We start from the raw sequence: 10,085 nt of genomic DNA, 5'->3' as shown, positions 1-10,085 counted from the left end.
GAGTCTAACTTCAAATATCACAATTGTGCTATTCTAATTATGTATCCAGTTAATGAATTGAATATTATATTTTAATTTTTATTCGTACAACATGAAGCCAAATTTTTGTTCACAGGATTAAAAATTTAAAATGATATTTCCACAAAAAAAAATTGAATTATAAAATTAAAATGTTGGTCACGGTTAATCTCTAAGCCAAATAATCAACTGAGACTGCTGTCATGGCTAATCACTTATGACTTAAAGGACTACTAAGACAAAAATGCACTTTTATACTTGTATAATTCAGAACAGAGATTTTTTTTCCCGGTTTTTGGCACAACAGTTGGTCAAACAATGAACTATGGTCCCATTAAAGATTTTAATGAGTATAAATAATGTTGCTTGAATACCCAAACAATGAGTAAAGACTCTTGCAATTTGACTTTCTTTTCTCAATAATATCCTATTGATTTTGTCAAGAAATACAATCTGAATAAGGAATGAAATAAGTGATTATGACTATTGTAGGAGTTGACAGATTTACTATAGTTTAATTAGTATACTTTTCAATCGAGGATTGGAGAATGATGTCAATGTGTGATAAAGGGAAAGAGTTTTCTGGCGAATGGGCTAATAAATAACATAATTTGTAAGGCTTAAAATCTTGGACAACATTACCAGCTGCAGCCAGCTGTAGATAATGCACCTAAGAACTTAATAAATAAAGCAACTAAATTGAGGAGACATTAAACATCACAAAAGGAGGAACATTGCAACGACACACAATATATAAACTACAAACAGATTGAAAGGCTAAGAAAACATTAAGCTATAATGCTAACAAAAGATTTGTCTTACGATAAACTTAACCAAACCAACACTGTAACTTCCATACAAACTTTTCAATCAATCTTTTTTCTTCCACAATTCCTCTTAAATGTTTTGTTAGCTGATGCCTGAACATCTGGAGACAGGGCTGCTTCTGCTGGGAAGTCATCAACTGCGTCAGTAGAGGTTCTCTTGGTTGGAGTTTGACAGGAGCTATCGCAGTTGCTCTCAACAGCAGAATCCTAAGTTTCACACAAACTCCACAATCAAAAACTACATACTTAGCAGCCTCTTCATTACAGATAGTTATCTCTATTTACCATAGCTAACAGAATGATGTGACACGCATAAACTCTTTACCTTGGACAGGAAAACTGCAGCATGTCCATTGCTATCTTCATCTGTTTCAGCTATAGGGATATTAGCTAGTATATGCAAACACTACACGAAGTAAGATAAAGTTAAGAATCATGTTAGGTACAACAATACATTGAATAGCAGAGCAGATTTTTAGGTCTTAGCATAACATCCTGCACTTACAGAAGCATCAAAAGAAGAGTTGGGGACACCATAACTGGACATGAGGGACTTGTCGTCCGAAAGTTTTGTGACGCTGTACACCGCTTCCACGGCATTGATATTCTTGTATGTGATGTTAAGCTTGAATAAGAACCTTTTGTCAATCATATTCTCCAGGTATTTAGGGTATGACTCTCCTTTCTCACATTTCTTTACATGGAGGATAGAATGTTTTACTCAGCCGCATAAACACATTCTCTATGAGAATTTTTTTTTAGCTCGAATCAATTTGACTTACAGATAATTCCTTAACTTTCTCAGCAACTTTCCTATCATTTGCTCTGCTTCTTTGTTCTACACAAGGAGGTTCAGACAACCACTTCCATCAGTCACAATTACTTGGAGCCTATACCTACATTAACATCTCAGCAACACATTAACCATAACCCGTAAAGATAACTACATGCAACTACACTATATTTGCCAATTGAATATATAAAGCACGCATTAAGAAAATTAGGAAAATTTTCTGATCTAACAACCAACCTTAGCATAACCTTGAAGCCTACACGCCTACAATTATCACACCAATACCTATCTTTGCTCTGCACAACCTTCTTAGGACATGTCTTACATGACATATAGGACCAATCATCTTTACCAACCTCTAGAGAAACAATGGTCCCAACAATCCAACATGACGTTTTCTAACAAAAATGGTCTAAGTCAGTAACAAAATACGTACGGCCTAAGTTATCAGATTGCAATCTCACCTCAGTCATATTAAGAACCTCTTCTATAGTGTGCACTGGTACAATGCCGGCATTGATCTCATCTGTGACTGAGTATTGAGGTTGAGCTTCCAGCTGACTAATTCGTTGTGAACAGGGAACAAAATCCGTTGCCAATCTGTGCATATGGCAAAAAAGTTAACATACACTAATATCATATTCAAAATCTGGAATCTAAATGCAGAATAAGCCAAGTATTTGTGCACCAATGACAAACCTTTTCTTGAAGTCAATAACCTCAGGAAGGTTTGGATTGAAGTAACATGTGGACACATAGTAGGTGCTTTGAATATTGATAGAATTCAAGTACATGTTGGACTTAAAGAGCTGAACCACCATTATGAAAGGCTCCCCATCATCTCACTCGAGATGTGGAAGAACTTCATCGACCAATTCCCCAAACAATGTACATTTAATTTTGTGCTGTCTGGAACGAAAAATAGAACACCACACCTTAACTAATTTGTCCACTATTAGTTACTAATAACATAAAGTAGTGCATCAAAGTTACATAGTTTGTCCGTATAATAAAATATGCACAATATGTTAAACTAATTTACCAACCTCTGCTGAGTCATGATCTATTTAACATATCCAACAATTTAGACACATTTAGGCGTAAAAAACAATTTACTTCCCCTTTAAATAATGATTGCATTTTCCCTTTTCTTTTGTGCATGACCACAGTTAATACCCAAAGTAAGCCTCAGTTTAAATGATTCAAAACTCATACTAAATTCATAGCTGACACATATCCAAAGCAATAAACATTACTCTAGATCTTCCAATTGAAGTGTAATAAGCTTCGTTTCATCACCAGTGCGTGTAATCAGCCCCTTGACCTCCTCCTTTCCAACAACCTCTCCTATGTAATCTGCATGTCACAATACATAGCTTTAAATCTAAAGGTATAACTTCCCAATCTGATCAAAGGATGACAAAAAGAAGCTATTTCAATTAAACTTACCAAATAATAGATTTTCGTCGGTTGAACCATTTTCATCAAGTTCATGAAATGGACGGAACTTGAATGGGTTAAAAGCAAAAGTCTTAATAGGTAGGACTGCCACCACCGTCTTTGTATAAAAGTTAAGCTTGTACTTGTGAGGAGTTGTCCTAACCTTTCCATTGTTAAGCTTAACAATAAAATTTTGCATACTATAAACACAATGCTCCTTTATCCTATTTTTGAACAACTCCAACCCAGGCTTGCAAACGGTTGTATGAATTCTATCACCCTGTAAGTTGGATAAAAACAACATGAACATAACTTATTAGTGCACACCTAAGAAGGAGCTGCAAGGTATAAGTATGAATGATGGAAATACCTTCTCATCTTGTAAAATCAACTCCAAGCTAAACACCTCATTCTTGTTCTACTGACTTGGAAACTCATACAATCGAGCAACCCCCACAACCAAGGACCAGGCAAGCTTGGTTGGATTGATATCCCTGACGAAATCCTTCCTCGCAGCCATTTGTTTGCAGCAGAAAAGAATATCGAGCTCAACCTATAGCAGATCCAAATAACATACACATATATATTTTGTATAAGCTTTGGGGTTCTCATATTTATACACAACTATTTTTGTCATGATGACAGTGGTGGACGGGAAAATCTATGATTTTTGAACACCAGACGGAGCCCGCCTAAGTGGGAGGTACCAAATCGATCGCTTTATTAACCGCAAGTCACCGGTCAGGTGTTGCAGAAGATTCTTCCTTTACAGACATTTTGAACTTTTCCAAGACCTCTCACCAAGCAAGCCGGTCACATAAGCACGGTTCTTAGAAGTAACACTGGCAGCCTCGTTCACTGCGTTGCAATTTCGGTGAGAGGCCCTGTTGAGAGGAGGCCAATTTCTTTTCCGCACCGAGCCCTGTTTCTATAACATTTTAGTTTCCTTATGTTTTCATTATGACATTAGTTGTCGCTAAACCCTAGCCACGTGTCCACATCCGCCCTTGCTTCTCATTTCGAGTGTCATCGAGGGAATTATTTACTTTAACTAATGAACAACTTATTTCAAGGACCCAACCATCTTACTTTGGCTGCAACGTGTTGTCACCTAAGGGTATGCTCAATTGGAGGGAACACTGTGAATATGCCTCGGTGAGTGAACTGCTTAACTATTATATTTAGAATAGATACGTAATATATATATAGAATAGATACGTATATAGAAAAGGAATTTAACTAAGAATCTTGAAAGAAAAAGTTAAACGAAACACCAACAGAAAAGCGCATCACTCACGATCGGATCAACGCAGAAAGATAGATAAGATTGAACGGAAAGAATAATATATATATAAGATCAGAGTTCTAGAGATACAAATAACAAACTCCAGGTTCGACCTGCAAAGTTAAGGCCGGCCTGAGTATATATATACACAAAGTGCAGAGAACAATTATGTACATATATATACAAGTAGAAATCAAATGCTAAACCTAAAATATAGCTCTTCGTTTCCAAAAGGTTTCCAGAGGCCAGGGCTCAGTGCGGTGTCTCCTGATCTGCATCTGAAAACAACAATATATGTATGAAATGAGAATCGGGAGTTTTCAGTATGGTAAAGATGCCCGCATAGTTAATATAAAAGGTCCCGAAAAAGTCAGAGGTAATTTTAGAACTCTGACACTCGTATTCAAATTTAAGATCCAACTAAACCAGAAATTTGGTAAAATTATCTAAGGTATTCAAGTTCTAATCTAACTTTAACCCTACAATTCACTTTCTGTTTCCTCCAACCATCTGAATCACCGGTGAAACTACCCTCAGCGTCACCTCTGCCAGCATGAAAGATCTCTCAGTTGCAAGCACATACAATACAATCAAGAAAAATACAATTATGGATAACATGTAAAGCAAATAAGACAAGTAGCAATTAATTACAGTTAAATAATTAGGCAAGCCAAAACAAAACATACTCAAACAAACCACATAAATGCACATGATGCATGGTTGACCTATTGCTGATTAGTCTCATCTATCGGTTATAAAGCCAAACCTAATATGTCCGGTAGCTAACCCTGGACAGAACACCAAACACAGAGCAAGTGAGACCAAACCTTAACCCTTGCATCTTACCCGCGTACCCAGAACAAAGGGACAACCTCACCCTTGCCTCGTACCCAGACGGTGTTACAATTCTTGACCCGGAGCAACCGGCGACAGAACTCAACCCTTACCTCTTACCCCGAAGTCTCGAACTCTTATCCGGAGCAAGTGGACAGCACAATTGTATCTTATCTGGAGTCTTAACTCATACCCAGAGCAGGTGGATAACGCCCCTGCATGTTACCCGGTCACATATACCTCAATATCATTCAATTCATTCAAATATCATACTTTAATATCGACCCTCATCATCCTTCATTCAAATTCAATCATCATCAGTCCATCTCTAATTGAATTTGCAATTCATCATTATCATTATCATATTTATCAATCACTTCTTATTTAACATCACAAACACTTCATTAATTCAGTTATCTCTTCGCATATCCACCCCAATATGGATTTTTTATTTTTATAAATTAAATAAATGTAATAATTATCGAAATAAATAATTTAAAAAATATTTACCGAAATAAATACATCTCTCTTATCTTGTTTACACTGTAAATGAGATAATTTTGCATGTATCTTGTTCACAGTGTAAACGAGATAAGACAAGTGAACGCGACACATGTATATCTCGTTTACAGTGTAAATGAGATACATGTATTTTTTTAAAAGAAATTTTTGAAAATAAAAAATATTAATAATATCAATAATCCAAACTTTTAGCATGTAATTAGTACATAAAAGGTTGATAGAAGAGATTAAAATGGATATATTTGATCAATTAGTACTCAAAAAGAGTACATAAAAAAATTTAGATTAAATTATGATCCAATTGGATTGATTTAAATTTGAAAAATAAAAAATTTGTACGTGTTCAAGGAAAGTTCCATGATGAGAATAAATACGATAATTGTGCCCACTTCTAAAAATTGAAAGATGGGAAGCATGACGTTGATGCATGATAAATAAAACACAGAAAGATGAGACAACCGTTTGCCAATTGTTAGGAGAGGTTGATGGAAATAGTGGGAAGAGAATTGAAACGGTTATCTCCCACGTGGATAGTGGGAGATAACGTGAAAGATAACCGTTTAAGTTCTCTTTCCACTATCCCCATCAACCTCTCCTAACAATTGGCAAACGGTTATCTCATCTTTCTTTGTTTTATTTATCGTGCATCAACTTCACACTTCCCATCTTTCCATTTTAATCTCTTCTACCAACCTTTTCATGTACTAATTGCATACTAAAAGTTTGGATTATTGATATTATTAATATTATTTTTTTATTTTCAATTTTTTTTAAAAAATACATGTATCTCGTTTACACTGTAAACAAGATATACACGTGTCGCGTCCACCTGTCTTATCTCGTTCACACTGTAAACGAGATACATGCAAAATTATCTCGTTTCTATAAACGAGATAAGAGAGGGGTATTTATTTCGGTAAATACTTTTTAAATTATTTATTTTGGTAATTATTATATTTATTTAATTTATAAAAATAAAAAATCCCCCCAATATCCCCTTAACTTAATTAACATATTCGTCCTCATTCTAAAACTTACAACCTCGCTAACAGACTATAAACAAGTTTTAAAGGGGTTTGGGAGGCAAGAGAATAGGTTTAAAATTTCAAAACACAACTTTTTTCTAAAACAGGGTGGTCATGTGTACGTATGCCACCCCAAGCGTACGCACGGGTGTAATCTTGACAAACTCGCGTACGTGAGCATCTCCCGCGTACGTGAGTACTTGATGACAAGTCATCTTAGCCTATTTTTACTAGTCTTTTTCTTTTGTTTTCAATTGAATTATGCACTTTCTTGAGCCATAAGCAAGCTAATTGGGTAGATTTTCATGTTTCCTTTGATTTAATCAACCATGTTTCCTTAGGGGTGCTTTAACACACCTAATACCTTAAAACCAACTGGTTTAGGAGTATTGATTGAAAGCTTATCTAAAGAGCCGCCTTGAGATATGACACTTAGAGTCAAGGCCAAAGCACAGAAACTATAAGCTGCTTCAAGGTGACTACATATAAAGAGATCTCCATGATACCATTTGGATGAAAATCCTAAGACCTAAGACTCCCAATGTGTGAGGACTAGTAAGCACTGAAGCCCTTGCTTGAGCATATGATTTAGAATTTACCCCACTGTTACTTGATCACTTCACTCACAGGACCTTACAATTTATTCTTCAATCCGTCTTAATTGAAAGAACCTCTGAGCATAATTCATTTCTTGCTTGGGGACAAGCAAGCTTTAAGTTTGGTGTTGTGATGACAAGTCATCTTAGCCTATTTTTACTAGTCTTTTTCTTTTGTTTTCAATTGAATTATGCACTTTCTTGAGCCATAAGCAAGCTAATTGGGTAGATTTTTATGTTTCCTTTGATTTAATCAACCACGTATGAATTCATGCTATTCCATGAGGTTTTATGCTATAATTGTCACATATTATGATAAAATGAATATCTCATGATTTTAAGCATAGCTTTGATGTGTTTGGTTGATTAATGATAGGTGAAGAAAGCTTGGAGAAAGGTTGAAGCAAGAAGGACTAGCTAGGAGTAAAGAGAAGACAATGGAATAAGTGAAATTGAACCAGGAAGCAAAAAGCTGGACCTAAAGTTAGCCTCAAACTTTTGCACAAACTTTTGGGTGAAAAGTTAGCCCCAACGTTAGCCCCTAACTTTTGGGCTAACGTTGGAACTTGAAAATCACTCCCTGGGCACCAAAAGTTTGCGCCAACGTTAGCCCCTAACTTTTGGGCTAACGTTGGCACATGAAAATCACCCCTGGGCACCAAAAGTTTGCGCCAACGTTAGCCCCTAACTTGGTGGCTAACGTTGGCATAAGAAAAACCTCCCTGGCCACCAAAAGTTTGCGCCAACGTTAGCCTCTAACTTTTGGGCTAACGTTGGCACATGAAAAATACAAGGGGAGGAGCAAAAGTTTGCGCCAACGTTAGCCCCTAACTTTTGGGCTAACGTTGGCACCATAAGTGCACTAAAGAAGGCCAACGTTGGAGCAAAAGTTAGACCCCTAACTTTTGCACCAACGTGAGTATCAGCAAGATATGGGGGCTGATATGAAAAGTTGGACCAAAAGTTAGACCCTAACTTTTGCTCCAACTTTTGGTCCAACTTTTGCAAAACTCCAACCCGGTTCATTTGGTTCACTTTGGTTCTTCTCCAAACTCCAAGAGCAATCAACCAAGGCCTCTTTCAACCCAATTCCACCAAGAGCAAAGGCCCAACTCAAGGCTTGAAGATCATTTGAAGAAAGTGTATAAATAGGATAGAATTCAAGTTCTTCGGGGAGCTTTCCCTTGGAATTTTCATAATAGTTTTCGGAGAGCTTTGGATATTGAGTGATCTTTAATTTCTAGTCTTGGGGAAGGAGAATTCACTTCTCTTCCTCTTAGTTTTATTGCTTTCAATTTCAATTACAATTGTCTTGGATCTTGGGTTGGAGAATTGAAGAAATTCTGTTTCAATTTCATCCTTGGATCTCTCTGTTTTATTTACTGCTTGATTGAATTTAATTTCTGTTAATTGCTCTTCATCTACTTTCCTTGAAATTTATAATTCCCTTGCAATTGTTCTTGTTGGATCTAAGAAGGCATTGAGATCTAGACTCGGTTTTCTAGTCTCTGGGTCCTGAGATCTGAACTTTCAATTTCTAATTCTCTGTTTACTGTTTTCATGTTCATTTACTTTTCTGCTTCAAGATCCGATCTAACCCAAACCCTCTTCTACTTCTCTGCTTGATGCAAATTTACTTTTCCTTGTTTAATTTCTGCAAATCCAAGTCCCAATCCCCTTTACAATTCAAGTCATTTACATTTCTTGCACTTTAAGATTCCGTAATTTACATTTCTTGCATTCTAAGTTTCTGCCATTTAATTTCTTGTTCTTTAAGATTCAGCAATTTATTTCCTGTTCTCTTTAATTCCATGCAATTTAATTTCTGCAAATCACAAAACACTCAACCAAATCTTGATTTGCTTGACTAAATTAACCACTAAGCTAAAATTGCTCAATCCTTCAATCCCTGTGGGATCGACCTCACTCCCGTGAGTTTTTATTACTTGATGCGACCCGGTACACTTGCCGGTTAGATTTGTGTGTTTTGGGAGAAATTCACTTTTCCACCAAAATACTCATCAGTACTCAAAACAGAGGGGGTGCCTCGCATATTGCGTACGTGTACCTTCAAAACTTGGCTTTTCATGCGTACGCATGATTGAAAATTTGGCAAAGTCACGTGTGTGTGGGCGTGTGTGTTTTCTTTTTCGTTCATTTCACGTGTGTGGGTGTGTGTGTGTGTGTTTTTTTCGCCGGTTCCGTACGTATGCATGTTTTCGCTCATTTCGCACGTGTGTGTCTTTTTTGCTCATTTCGCACGTGTGTTTTTCGCCCTTTTCGCACGTGCGTGTTTTTCGCTCGTTTCGCATGTGTGTGTGTGTTTATTTTTGTTTTTCGCTCGTTTTGCACGTGTGCGTATTTTTCGTTTGTTCGCAACTGTGCGTGTTTTTCGCTCGTTTTGCACGTGTGTGCTTTTTTTGTAAATTTTTTTAAATTTTTACTTTATTTTTTGTGTGTTTTTCACTCGTTTTGCACGTGTGTGTGTTTTCTTTTTCGTTTATTTTGCACCTGTCTGTGGGTGTTTTTTTTCGCCCGTTTCGGGCGTGTGTGTGTTTTTCGCTTGTTTCGCACGTGTATGTGTGTTTTTTTGCTCGTTCGCACGTGTACGTATTTTTTGCTCGTTTCGCACGTTCGTGTGTGTTTTTTACTCGTTTCGCACGTGTGTGTATTTTTTTGCTCGTTCGCACATGTGAATGTTTTTTGCTCCTTTCGCATGTGTGTGTCTTTTTCGCTCGTTTTGCA

At 36.6% G+C, this 10,085-nt stretch overlaps 1 pseudogene; it reads right to left on the bottom strand.

Moving 5' to 3' along the window:
* Positions 1–884: 884 nt before the first annotated feature.
* On the bottom strand, positions 885–3,598 carry LOC107640233 (uncharacterized; annotated as a pseudogene).
* Positions 3,599–10,085: the final 6,487 nt, after the last annotated feature.

Source organism: Arachis ipaensis, chromosome B5, assembly GCF_059453495.1.
Source record: "Arachis ipaensis isolate K30076 ecotype BB chromosome B5, ASM5945349v1, whole genome shotgun sequence".
NCBI lineage: Eukaryota > Viridiplantae > Streptophyta > Magnoliopsida > Fabales > Fabaceae > Arachis > Arachis ipaensis.
Note: the sequence above shows the minus strand (reverse complement) of the source record. Positions and strands in the feature narration are given on the sequence as shown.